Source organism: Nicotiana attenuata, unplaced genomic scaffold (assembly GCF_001879085.1).
Source record: "Nicotiana attenuata strain UT unplaced genomic scaffold, NIATTr2, whole genome shotgun sequence".
NCBI classification, from domain to species: Eukaryota; Viridiplantae; Streptophyta; class Magnoliopsida; order Solanales; family Solanaceae; genus Nicotiana; species Nicotiana attenuata.
This window is the reverse complement of record NW_017675250.1, coordinates 39,122-52,002: the sequence shown is the minus strand read 5'-3', so window position 1 is coordinate 52,002 and position 12,881 is coordinate 39,122. Positions and strand designations below refer to the sequence as shown.

Below are 12,881 nucleotides of genomic sequence, written 5' to 3'. Positions count from 1 at the left end.
GAGAAGGGTAGAGGAATGGAGCCATTATCCATCGAGTTTTGAACCATCACTAGCCTCGAGGATTTCTCGGTTATCAAAATAAAGAATTGATAAATAATGTGGGAATATTATTGCAAAATTTCGTTAATGAATAGGGTTGCCTAATGGATCTTCCCAGTTCACCAATTCTTTTATACCCTCCTCTATGTCTTTTACTTCGCTCATCAAACATCTCATACATAATTCTATGGAACACAAACAAAGAACCATCTTTCTTTTAAGCTCTTCATTGCCTTCAATGGACGTTGTCTTGTCAGCAACCTCCTTTGAGTGTTCAAGAAAATAACTTAAAGTTTTTTGTTCCTTATCACTCATATAAGTTGTATACTTGCATTGTGACTTTCCCTCCTCAAGGTCATAAGGGATCTGCTCTTCTGGCTGATCTTAGGAAGCTCTTAACAGTCTGATTGAAATGGTTTTCCCGATACAGCTCATTGAAGAGCTTAGAGCCTCCTTGAGAATCTCTATGTCCTTGTTTATGTGTTCTTGAATATCCTTTCTATCATCATCACGGCTGTGTAGTGTTTGTGAGAGGGATTCTGTACTGTTGGCCATGAAATACAGTAGGTGCATGACATTTGATAGTGATTTATGGAGCTCTTGGTAGCAAGAAGCAGGAAAAGGCGTAAAACAAAAACCAGGTTCCAACTCTGCATCTAATATGAACTTTTGCAAGTCCTCTACTTGAGAATTCAGATGCCTTTGCTTCTCTATAAAGCCATTCTGCCCTGCATCCACGACAATTTGTTGAGTGCAATTTTTAAGTGTTCCTAGGCACAGATAAAGATGATTTTTCGCAAGAGTAGCTGCTCTTGTAGGTTGCGAAACAAGCTCTATGAAGACGAAACATGATAATCCAATTCAGGCCTCAGTGAGTCTAGCGATAGCAAATTCACCTGGAGGACCATAGCCTTTTCTGCCCAAAATCAGTAACGCTCCAATGACTGCTGCATCTCCTCCTGCTGTAGAGTACATCTTACGGTCCCTCAGAATTGAGGTAAAAGAAATCCAAGGGATCAGAGCTATGAACCTTAGTTTTGCAAAATTTTGGAAAATAGTGCAGCCTAGTACCCCATAGACTGATCAGCTGTTCCTTGTGCCCGAGCATTTGCAACTGTAAAAAAATTGCTTGTTTTCCTGTTTCTAAGCTGATTGCTAAGGTAAGGCCGGACCATTATCCATTTTCTCTATTAAATAGCAGACCAAGTAGCACAGCCAGACCTAACGAAATTGAACACTTGTACCAGTCTTTCGTTCATTGCCTTAATCCAATTGTTGCAAACTTGTTTGGAGCTAGCTCTGTCACTTCCCTGTGTATCTTTGGATCCTTTAGTTATAGGTTTAGTCATGGTCAAATTATTTATGCACATCTTGATACAAGATAAGAAGAAAAGTGCTGGTTGATCTAGGTTTGTCGGGAAAATTGGCTCATGGGGACAAACTGGAAAAGTCAATCTCAAAATTTTCTTCTGTTTCTGGAGCTACCATTGAATGGGATGGCAAAAAGCACCGAGACTGCTCCAGTTCTAGACCAAGCAGCTGTAGCACACGATGTGAGACGCTTATCAGCTCTTCATCTATCATTCTAGTTAGAAAACAAGGACAAGAAGTTAAAGCCATTTCCATTCCCTTCATTGGACTTTCTATATCATGCAAACCGTGTCCTGGGTCTGTGAAGCAGGGACTTAAGAATCTTAGCCAAGGTTTCTCCCACTGCAAACTTTCTTGTTCAAATGAAAGTGAGTGTTTAGGTATTTGAACTAACGCTGAAGGGGCTAATATTCAGTTAACCAAATACTATATTCTGAGGGGTTTATAGTAGGGACATTTTATGCTGTTGGTGTATTTCAACTGTTATAGAAGGTTATCTGCTTTATTTTCCGAGTTAAGACTGATGTTTGTTATAAGTAGTTGCATGTAACATAATCAGATAGTGTAAAAATCTTATGCAGTGTCACTGTGTCAGTACACAGAAATTAAACTCTTTTTTGAGTAGCATAATCTTACCTCCAAGAGTTTGATACTCTCAAGAATCTTGGATCCTGTTTCAGAGATGGGTTTGGCTTGAGATACTAGCTCTATAGCTATCTGCTCATCTCGAGTATGGACGGCTTTGAGATAGAGATTTATTCTTTCCGAAGCATTTTCAGTATACAAATAGTATAGTTTCAAGATATTAGCAATTGAATCTTTGTTTTCTCTGATTGCTATCTAAAACGCATCTTTATTGAAACTGTCTCATGATACAGCAAACAAATTTAGTTGTTTAAATACCAGATTATTAGTTGCATCGAATAGATTTGAAACCACAGAGACAATAATGCTCATGGTCAGAGGCTAAAATAAGGGCAGAGTTTATGGTTTAGGGCACTAGAGTAACTTTAGAAATTCCTAATGGGAAGAAAGATGTCAAGCTCGCTGTCAAGAAAATTATTACGGATTAGGATAGGATTCAACATTAACATATATACACTAGCAACGTAAAGAATTTTAAACTCTCAGTTTAATATAACTTAATTTCATGTTATAGCAGTTTTTACTTATTATGGATTGTTGTAGTTTTCTGAAAAAAGGGGAAAAAAATGGTTTGCTTGGTTTCCTGTTGAACAGGCCAGTTGATGTTGACGTTATATGGGTCAATGATTTGTAGGACAAAGTAGACAATGAGATTTTGTTTCTACTGTTTCCTGTGTATGGACTTCCCAAAGAAAAAAATCGAAGAATACAAAGCCATGTATATGGAAATGAATAAACTAGCTAGTTTCCTAAACTATGCTCCGTAATGGTTCCTTTTCGACTTTTTAACTCTTAAGGATCGAAAAAAAGTGAGGGGATAGGTCCAAGTTTGTAAGAAAATGTGTTTTAAATTTAACTTCTATATACTGTAAGAGTTTGATACATTATCAGTTCATTTAAATACATTTATGTGTAAGATTATTGTTACATAGTCAGTTGATATAAGTTAAATCTAAGTAAAAGTATCAGTGCTATTGTAGAATCTTTCAAGAATTAACCCTTTATTTTATCAACGTGATTACGACTCGGATCCATATTTGCATTATTCGATTGAATTCATGTACTTTCATCTAAGATGTATAGCATGATTACCTCAAAATAAGCTAGCCAGGGGAAAGGCAGCAACAAAGCTAGGACAGAAGCCACAGTTCCAAGAGCAGTACTATATGCAACTCGAAGAGGGTGCATGATAATACTGACATGAATTCCATGAACAACAGCATCAACGTACACTATAACAAGCTGTCCAAAAGCAATCCTCTTAGACATCAAACTAGTACTCTCCGGCAACGCCACCAAAAACGCGCTCGCTGCCACCATTACACCAGCCACGTGGGGCGAGAAGTTGCTGGCAGTGGCGAAGCCATGAATCCATAAGCCTAGCATTGAAAGTGGCATGGCTTGAAGTGTGGCATAAAATGCACTCCAACTGCCCCTTAAAACTTTGCCTAGGGTGGCATCTGGCACAATAAGTATGGCTGTTAGGTACGAAAAGGCGGGAAATGCTAGCTGTTTTGCAATAGAGGGCGGGCTGAGTAGAGCGGTGCAGCCGATTATCGTGCATGCCAAGGCAGTCCGAATGGCTTAGTGAAGCCTCATCCGCCACATGGCTCGAGCTCGTTTAGCTACTGTAGTTGCCATGATTACTATGGCAAATAAATATTTAATTTCTCTCAGACCTGAAGTAACTTTGACATTACAAACAAGCCGAGAGCTGATGGCTTTTGGTCACATTTACTATAAAAAAGTTCCTACATATGAAGTTTAGAATATATATGATTATGCTTGGAGGAGTGAATTTTGGAAACTCAGCTAGGTTACAAATACAAAGTGTTCTTGAGCCTACAGGAATTTAACCACCAAAGGATGTGGTGCAGTGGATGGGACTGCTCCTCCCTTAACCAGAGGTCTCGAGTTCGAGCTCTGGGTATGGAAAAATCCTTGGTAGGGAGCGCTTCCCCCCGAAAGGGGCCCTACGCGGCGCGAATCCGGATATAGTCGGGCTCCAATGCGGGTTCCGGACACCTGGTGGGAAACCAAAAAAAAGCCTACAGGAATTTATAGAATTTACTCAGTCAACTCATATATATACGTCTGGAATCAAACCTTATTACTAGCAGTTAGGCTAAAAAATTGCCAGATGCTAGAAAGCGAAGTATTTAACAACTGTAAGATGAAAGAAAAACAAAAACAAGATGAAGTTGAAAACATCAGTTTTTTGGCAAAACGTCTAGGATCCACTTTCATTGCTTTTTATTAGAAACGTTCTACTCAAAACTCTTTACAAGTTATTATCTTTTTTCGTGGGAAGGTACAATTGCTAAAAAAAATAAAGAATTTAACTTATATATAATGACAACGTAAAATTTTGTAATTGAAATTTTTTATATGCAAGTTAGTTTATCATTTTACCAAATTCTTAATTAATGTTTATCAACAAATTTACTTGTAATTACTTAATAAGTAATCTAATTATGCAAATATTATTGGGCAAAAGATAAAATTGGCCGGTTAGCCGAAACTAATTGCATTCACTAGCCTAAAAGTATATAAAATTATATATATTATTTTTAGCAGCGGCTGAAAATGTAAATTTCTCAATATTTTTTATACGTTCGTGCACAAATTTAAACTCATGATAATATATGATGCACAAAGATACTTTGGTCTACGAAAAGTTGGGAGCCTCTCAATAAGGTCACAATCAAAGAGTAGCAAGAAATTACTGGGTATCCTTTTGGCTAGACATGGAATTAGAAGTTAGGCAGGTAGACACTTCTGTATCGATATGGCACCTTAAAATTCTATGCAAAAAAAACTTTTGCTTTACAGAAAAGTATGCTAAAAAGGATTCAATAACCATAATAGGAATACTCTCGTGGCCTATCATCATATGACTACAAAATTTACTGGTCCAACTAATTTGGATTCGTGCCAAATACATCTACTAAAAAAATGAAGTGTTTCTGATCGACAAGTTTTTTATTCTAGGGTTCTAACTCAATAACATACTTTTTTTAAATAAAACAAGGTATGTTTATTTCAAGAAGAAAATTATATTGAGGGGACTCCCCTTAGGATCTCACTTTCTTCAGTACCAACTCTACATAGCTGTTACGTTATTTACAAAACCCCAAACAACTTCCCCTTTGACCCAAAAATCAATCACATTTGTAAATGTAACCAATATATTCGATTTAACCTTCTATGTTCCGGCAAAGGCGTGATAGTATCCAGCTAATAAGTAAAATTACATAAGTTTTATTAGGGATGACAATGGGGCAGGGCAGAAGCGGGGAGGGCAGGGACAACTTAACAGCGCGGGGCAGGTTAACATCTAAACGGGGCGGGACGGGACAGGGCAAAATTTGATTTTTGAAAATTCTTAATAGGGCATGGCAGGTATAGGCCATCCATTTCTCTTGCGATGCTTCTCTTTTTATCCTTGAAACTGGTAGCAACACTTTCAGATTTTCCTGTTGATACTAAGATACGAAAGAAACTGATAATTTAAGAGTCAATTGAAATAGTTCCTGTAAAATATAAGGTAGTTCCGGCAGAGGTTTTACTTTAATAATTTGGTTTTTTCTTTTGCTTTAATGAAAAATAATTTAAGTACTAATAAAAAAATAGTTTCTTCACTGAATATTTCTGGAATTGCAAATTAGTACTCCCTTTGTCTTAATTTATGTTCCAAAAAAGAATGTTATACAAATTTCTATGGTTTATTTTACACCACAAATTTTAAAAAGTTTAAATTTCGTGCCGAGTCAATCACCGCCAATAAATTGAGAGGGAGAGAGTGTGGAAAAATTGCCGAATTTAAAGAACATTGTCAGACGATATAACAATAAGAGAAAAAAGTAAATTAGCATTTTTAGCCCAAAGGACTTGGAAGATTTGTTAACAAATAGATTTTGTAAAATATTCATAAGAAAAAAACATCTTCTTTGAGACGAAGTCGCTGAGATAATCCATCTTATATATGATTGTCGGCTATAAAAAGGGAAATTTACATTTATATAACTATAGAAAACTGTTACTGAATAAAGAAAGAAAGACGAAGGACCACTTTCTTTGAAAAGCCTATTCGATATGTCGAAAATGAAATATATCCCAATTGCTTACTCAACCACCGTAAACGATTAATAACAGACTTGGAATATGAATCATGAGATCAAAAAGGCCATCATTGGGGAAATGATGCAAGAGAAAATCTCGCTTTATATCGATTAAGCCCAAACTATTTACCCTTAAATATCCAAACCGAAACTATTTACTTTTCCTACCTATGCAATCAAGACTATTTACCCGGCCCACAGCTATTTGCCTTCCCATTTGATTCAAAGTGTGAATGACATGACGAAAAGATACCAGACTTTATTTTCATCTTCTTCTTTCTCTCTCCTACTTGTTAGATTTTTATTATTTTTCTGTTCCACAGCTTACATAACTTCGCTCCTTCTTTCTTCTTCTTGAATTTTTCTCTATGTGTGTGTGTATTTTGAAGCCCTTTGTTATTTCTGCGATTTTCTCTCTGCTTACTTGTTTCAAGGATTTGGCTCAGTTAATTTACTTAATTCTTTTTCCTCTACTTTTTCTTCCGAATCTATCCCTTTGTTTCTGTTTCGTGTTGTGTTTATTTTGTCATTTTGGCTACTTGTTTGTAGTACGAGCATTGCGAGCAGGAAATGGAGAGAGGGGGTGAAAGAATCCTTAGCTAGAAGAGAAAGTTTGAGTTTTTCTGGTTTCCTAGATCTAGATTTTTGTGTATTTGAATATCCACCATTGCTGGGCTTGAAGCTCAATTTTATTTTTGAAGATTTCTTGTTTGATTCAAAGTGGGTGCTGTTAAATATTGCTTATAGTACCTTCTGGAAGTTCATACTGAATTTTAATAGCGTTTGGAGCTGATTTGAGGTGATTGAGATCGAAATTTTCAGTTGAAAATCGAAGAAGAACACAACTACAATATACCGCTACGGTATACAATATGTTGTAGGAGTATATAGCTATACTGCAACACTATACCATTATAGTTTACAAAACAGCATACCGCTACATTATACTAATATACTATAGGAGTATATAGTTATACTGCAACAATATACTATTATAATATACAATATATTGTTATGGTATACTGTAATAATATGCAAGATACTAAAGCAATATGCTGTAATAGTATACAATATACTATAATAGTATACTTATTACCCGTAAATTCACTTGCTTTTTTCCTTTAATTTGTTTTAAGCTTTTACCCAGCGTGAGGGGCAAATTGAGAAATGCAAAAAAATAAAAAATTATAGTATGCTATATGATGTAACGGTATACTCTACAATTAGATCCTTTTAGAATTTTTTAAATTTTTTATTGACAACTGATATTATTTCATTTTAATAATTGAACTAAATTTTTTTTAACTCTTTGTGTACAATTGTATACCCTATTAGTATAGCTATATACTATACTGGTATCATATGTTAGTTAATATTATTTTGGTTGTATTAGCTACATTTAATTGGTACACAATTTGATTTTTCTTTAGTAATAATATTAAAAAAAAAGAATAATAAAAAATAGTGAAAACAGTAAATGAAATTAGATTATGAAGAGAAAAAGAATATAAAAAAAGGAAGTTAACTGAAATTAGAAAAGGAAAAAAGAAAAAAAGAAGAAGAAGAAAATGAGAAAAAAAAAGGAGAAAAGAAAAAAAAAAGAAAAAAGAAAAGAAAAGAAGCATAGAAATAAAAAAGAATTGGAGAATAAAGAAAAAATTCTCCACAAAACCTACTATGGGTAGGAAATGTAATTAGTTTATGGGTAGGAAAACAAATGGGTAGACAAGGGTAAATAGTTTTGTTTTTGTGGGTAACTGTGTCAAAACCCCATAATGCAATAGCTTGGGTTAGAGCAAAGCCCAACATAGCATAACCAAATAATCGTTTAGGATTTTGCCCTGAACTTTTATCTATTATGACTCTCTTTTTTGAAAAAAGAAAAAAAGTAATGTTAGCTTGCACATATACCATGCTATTTCGATCCCAATAAGTAATATGAGAGCCAATAGTTTGAAGCGAGATCGAAGTTAGATTCAGGCGGATTCAAGTCAAGCCGCACCCAATTTGACGATAATGAAGATTTATCCAAAATGTTTGAATGTGATGCTACATGTGAGATAAATTACAATCACAATATTCAAAACCCCTGCTGCTGCATCTTTATAGAAATAAAAATCTTTTTTAATCCATGTTTGGGCCACTAAGCCATGCCTACTTGTAATGTATGAGCTCCAATGTCAGTTTTAGCTCATGTTTATTTTAACGCATGAGCTACTTTCAGTTTTAACTCATGCTTATTCTTAATGTGTGGCCTCCTTTTAACCAATTTTTGGGTGTCTTTCATTCAATACCAATAATTTTCAACCTATACATATTTTTAATCATGCCAAGCAACAGTGATGAAGATTCTGTGAAAAAGGTAGATCAAGTTTAATCAAGAAAATTTACGCCAACGGGAGAGTTATTAGGATTTTGCCCTGAATTTTTAATCTATTGAATTCTCTTTCTTGAAGGAACGGAAAAAGATTTCTCAAAGGAATAAATTTCGCCATAACAAAAACAACAATATCCACAATGTAGTCTTTTAGAAAGTTTTGTATAGGGACGGAATTTATTCTCTCAACGATTTTTTTCTTTTAATATTAGTATATTTTTTGTAGCTTACTTGCCCAAACCATATTAATATAATATCCTATTTTAATATAATTCTTTTGTCGTCCGATTTATCGTCCATCAAGCTTTGTATTGTTAGCTTTCACATGTACCATATTATTTGGATCCCAACAATAATGAAGCGAGAAACTAAGGACGTTGCTAATATCGACAGGAGCTCCCACTGAAGCAATTGTAGCAGCTCTATGTTTGAATGCCTTGATTCATTTATTTTAGTTAGTTCGTGAAGCAAAACAAATCAAATACTTTGTTTGCAGGATCATCTTATTTGTTTCAGTAGTTAGACAATGCAATCATATATATAAATGATCACGCCCAACTATGCTTTATAAAAAAGACTAAGCGGTCGTTGCAAATATAATTCGGTTTACAAGTCTGGAGTCAAATCCCACAGAGAACTAAGGCTTAGCTACAGTTGTTCACTATCACCGAGAAGACAAGCTTGAATAATTCCTAACTTATAGATATTAAGATTCTTGTGTTTAACTAATTAACTAACAAATTAAAATAGTAAATTAACAACTAAAAATACTAAGGGTTAGAGACAAGATTAAGGAGGTCTGGAGTTATGATTTCCCCTATTACTGGAATCCTTTCCGCTACATTTTTTATAAATTTGCCTAAGTCTTCTCTACCGATCATGAGCGCTCTGAGTGTCGTAACTCTCTCCCGAGTAATTACCACAATTTACTAGACATATTCTCCCGAATTACGCTAGATGGCATTAAGTACGGCTCATTCGGGTTGCTCCAAGGTTTCGTTATCCTTAATCTCACCTTTAAACCCTCCATATTGATCTCTCATATATGTTAGGAGTGATGTTGTACAACAACTACCTAAATATGCACTCTTTTCGGAGTAACACACACTAAATAGGCACAGTCTATTGAGAGTTCTTCAACCATCCACAATACTAACGTAGTTGAACAAATAGAGAAAAAGCTACAGCAAATCTATATTAACGTAACATGAAAATCATCCTCCAATAGGTTCTATCAAAACCCTAGATAACAAATTAGCTATTCATAATAGTATGCATAACTACAATACTAGAATTCATAACCAATAATGAAAAATAGGAAGAAGGAAGTGAAAAACTCGTAGAAGAATTCTCCGCCTTGCTCCTAGTGTGTTCTTTCCTCCTTAGGTCGAATCCCCGGTCTCCACGATGGCTCCGTGCTCTTCCTAGGTCTAGAGTTTGTCCAAACTAGATCTCCCTCTCGTCTGTCTAAAGTATGTCAAAAGTGACATTTTTAGGTCTGTTTATATTGTAGGAAAAGACCTAAACGTGTAGGCCAAGCCCTAGTCAAACCAGGAGACGAATTAAGTCTTCAAAACTCGGACTGGACCTGGCCCCAGGCCTGGCGTCGCCAGCCTAACACCAGCCTCAGCCTGGCCTTTGGCTGGTCTCGCCAGGCTAAAGCCTGGTTCAGCCTGGCCTTTGGCTGGCCTCGCCAGGCTAAAGCCTGGTTGAGCTGGCCTTTGCCCGGCTTCTCCTTTTCACTGTTCTTGAGCATACTTTCAACGTTTAAGTATCCCTTTTGTACTACTTTCATCTCCAATTCACCTACACATAAAATAGACTGCATTACGCGCAAATAAAGTATAATTTATCATTAAAGCATGTAAAATGCAAGGCACATGATATGCTAACCATGAATTATAGCCACACATCAATAAACACGAAGTGACAATCTATGTTCTTAGCTGTTACAATATATTTTCCAAATGCTCTGTAGAAAATCGTGTTCTTCTCGCTTTTCAGTCTAAGGAACATGAATGCAAACTTAAAATAGAAATTGAAGGAAAGTTTGGGTTTTGATTTTAATTTTATTCATCTTCAATTCTAATTTTCATTTAAAAAGAAGGAAGCATCATGTATACAGTCAAAATTGGAGAGCTTGATTTCGAGGACTTAACAGTACCCCGGACTCGAATTCGGGCAACACAAAGTGAAGACTGGATTTGACATGAAAATGCATACCTCGGGGGAGCGAATCGGAGACCCGACATGATCTACCTCGAGGGCAGTACAATTTTGATGACACTCAAGAAAGAGCGGGAATTTCTCAAGGACACGTGGATCAGGGGATAAATTATGGGATAAGATTTGTACGAAATAGTATGATTCCGTACTAGGTTGTTATACAGCTGTACCAATAGAATTCTTTACCATAATTGGGAATGTACAATATTAGGGTTTTCCCCTCCTATATAAAGGGGATCCCAATCATTTATAAGGATCATCTCATTCACTGCAATAGAACATTTTACTCTGCTAGTCTGCTTTTCTCGTTTACTATGCTCCACAATTATTCTTCAGCTTTATTGCTTTTACTTTATTTTTCATACTTTATTTGCTCTTAACTCACCTCGAGGCTCCCGAGATAATCGAGCTCGAGGTCCCCGTTGCTCTAATAACACTGGTTTGGTTCATCAATTCTTCTTACTTAAACCTAATATTACTTGTATATTTACTAGTATTGGAATAAATCACATATTTTTAAAACCACAAATCATCCTTAATTGTTACTCACATTTTTTGAGGTAAACAGTTTGGGCCCACCGTGGGGCTAAAGATAATAGTGATTATTTTAGTGCTAGTTTTCTGATAACACACATTATTCTTCACACTTTTTCTTGTCAACGATTCTTTGATTTAAGGCTAAGATATGTCTAGCTCAGCAAATGTACCCGTGCATGGAAACGACGGTCTCGGATCCATGGAGAAAACAATGCAACAGCTGCAGGACCGGTGTGCCACCGCTAAACCCTGGGGTAGCACCAGCGCCAAACCCCGTCGATATTGGTTCACACATTGCCGTGAACGTCGATCTGGACACTGATGTCGAAGGAAGTGTACGCGGAGGAGATCAACCTGACACTCAAAGGACGCAGGCTCAAGGAGAAAGGGAAGTTAGTCTACAAGTGGTTTTTGAGATGTTGCAAGCACAACAAGTTGCTATCGCCCAGTTACAGAATCAGCAAAAGACTCCGAGCATGGCTGGGCCAGAAACCGCTCATCGTGTTGAGCCAACCCCGGAGAGATCAAGTAACAACGGCTCGGGAACTGACCTTGCCTTCATGAGAATGCTCGAGGAACTCATGAAGACGATCGATTCAGGGGAGAAAAGGATTGAGGACAACGACAAAAAGGTGGAAACATACAACTCGAGGGTCGACCAAATACCGGGAGCACCGCCGATTTTGAAAGGACTGGACTCGAAGAAGTTCGTGCAAAAACCATTCCCCCAGAGTGCGGCTCCGAAGCCCATCCCGAAGAAGTTTCGGATGCCAGACATCCCAAAATACAATGGGATCACTGATCCCAACGAGCACATCACCACATATACTTGTGGCATAAAAGGAAATGATTTGGAAGACGATGAGATTGAGTCCGCTTTGCTAAAAACGTTTGGGGAAACTCTATCTAAGGGTGCCATGATTTGGTACCATAACTTACCCCCGAACTCTATTGATTCGTCTTCCATGTTGGCAGACTCATTTGTAAAGGCACATGCCGATGCCATAAAAGTCGCAACAAAGAAGTCCGATGTATTCAAAATAAAGCAAAGGGAGAATGAGATGCTGAGGGAATTCGTGTCCCGCTTCCAGTCAGAACGAATGGAGTTACCACCGGTCTCCGGTGACTGGGCCGTACAATCCTTCACTTAGGGGCTAAATGAACAAAGTTCGATAGCTTCGAAGTATCTGAAGCAGAACTTGATCGAGTATCTCGCCGTACTTGGGCGGATATGCATAACAGGTACCAATAAAAAATTAGGGTCGAGGATGATCAATTGGGAGCCCCCTCGGGCTCAGTTTATCCAAGCAGGTTACTAGCAAAGGAGTCAGAAAATGCAGACAGGGGTTCAAGGTCGAATAAGGAAAGATATCAGCCATACGTCGAAGATCGAAGGAACATTTCAAGGCATAACATACCTCGAAATAATCAAAGAGTAGATCGAGGTCAAAGTTCCCGGGGACTCATGAGCAAAACCGGGTTCGATAAGCACTTAGAACTGGCGGAGGCACCCCGATTATTGGAGTACAACTTCAGCGTCGATGCCTCGGGTATCGTCTCAGCCA

At 37.0% G+C, this 12,881-nt stretch overlaps 1 pseudogene; it reads right to left on the bottom strand.

Moving 5' to 3' along the window:
- Window positions 1–124: 124 nt before the first annotated feature.
- Window positions 125–10,805, bottom strand: LOC109219860 (annotated as a pseudogene).
- Between the last annotated feature and the right edge of the window lie 2,076 nt (window positions 10,806–12,881).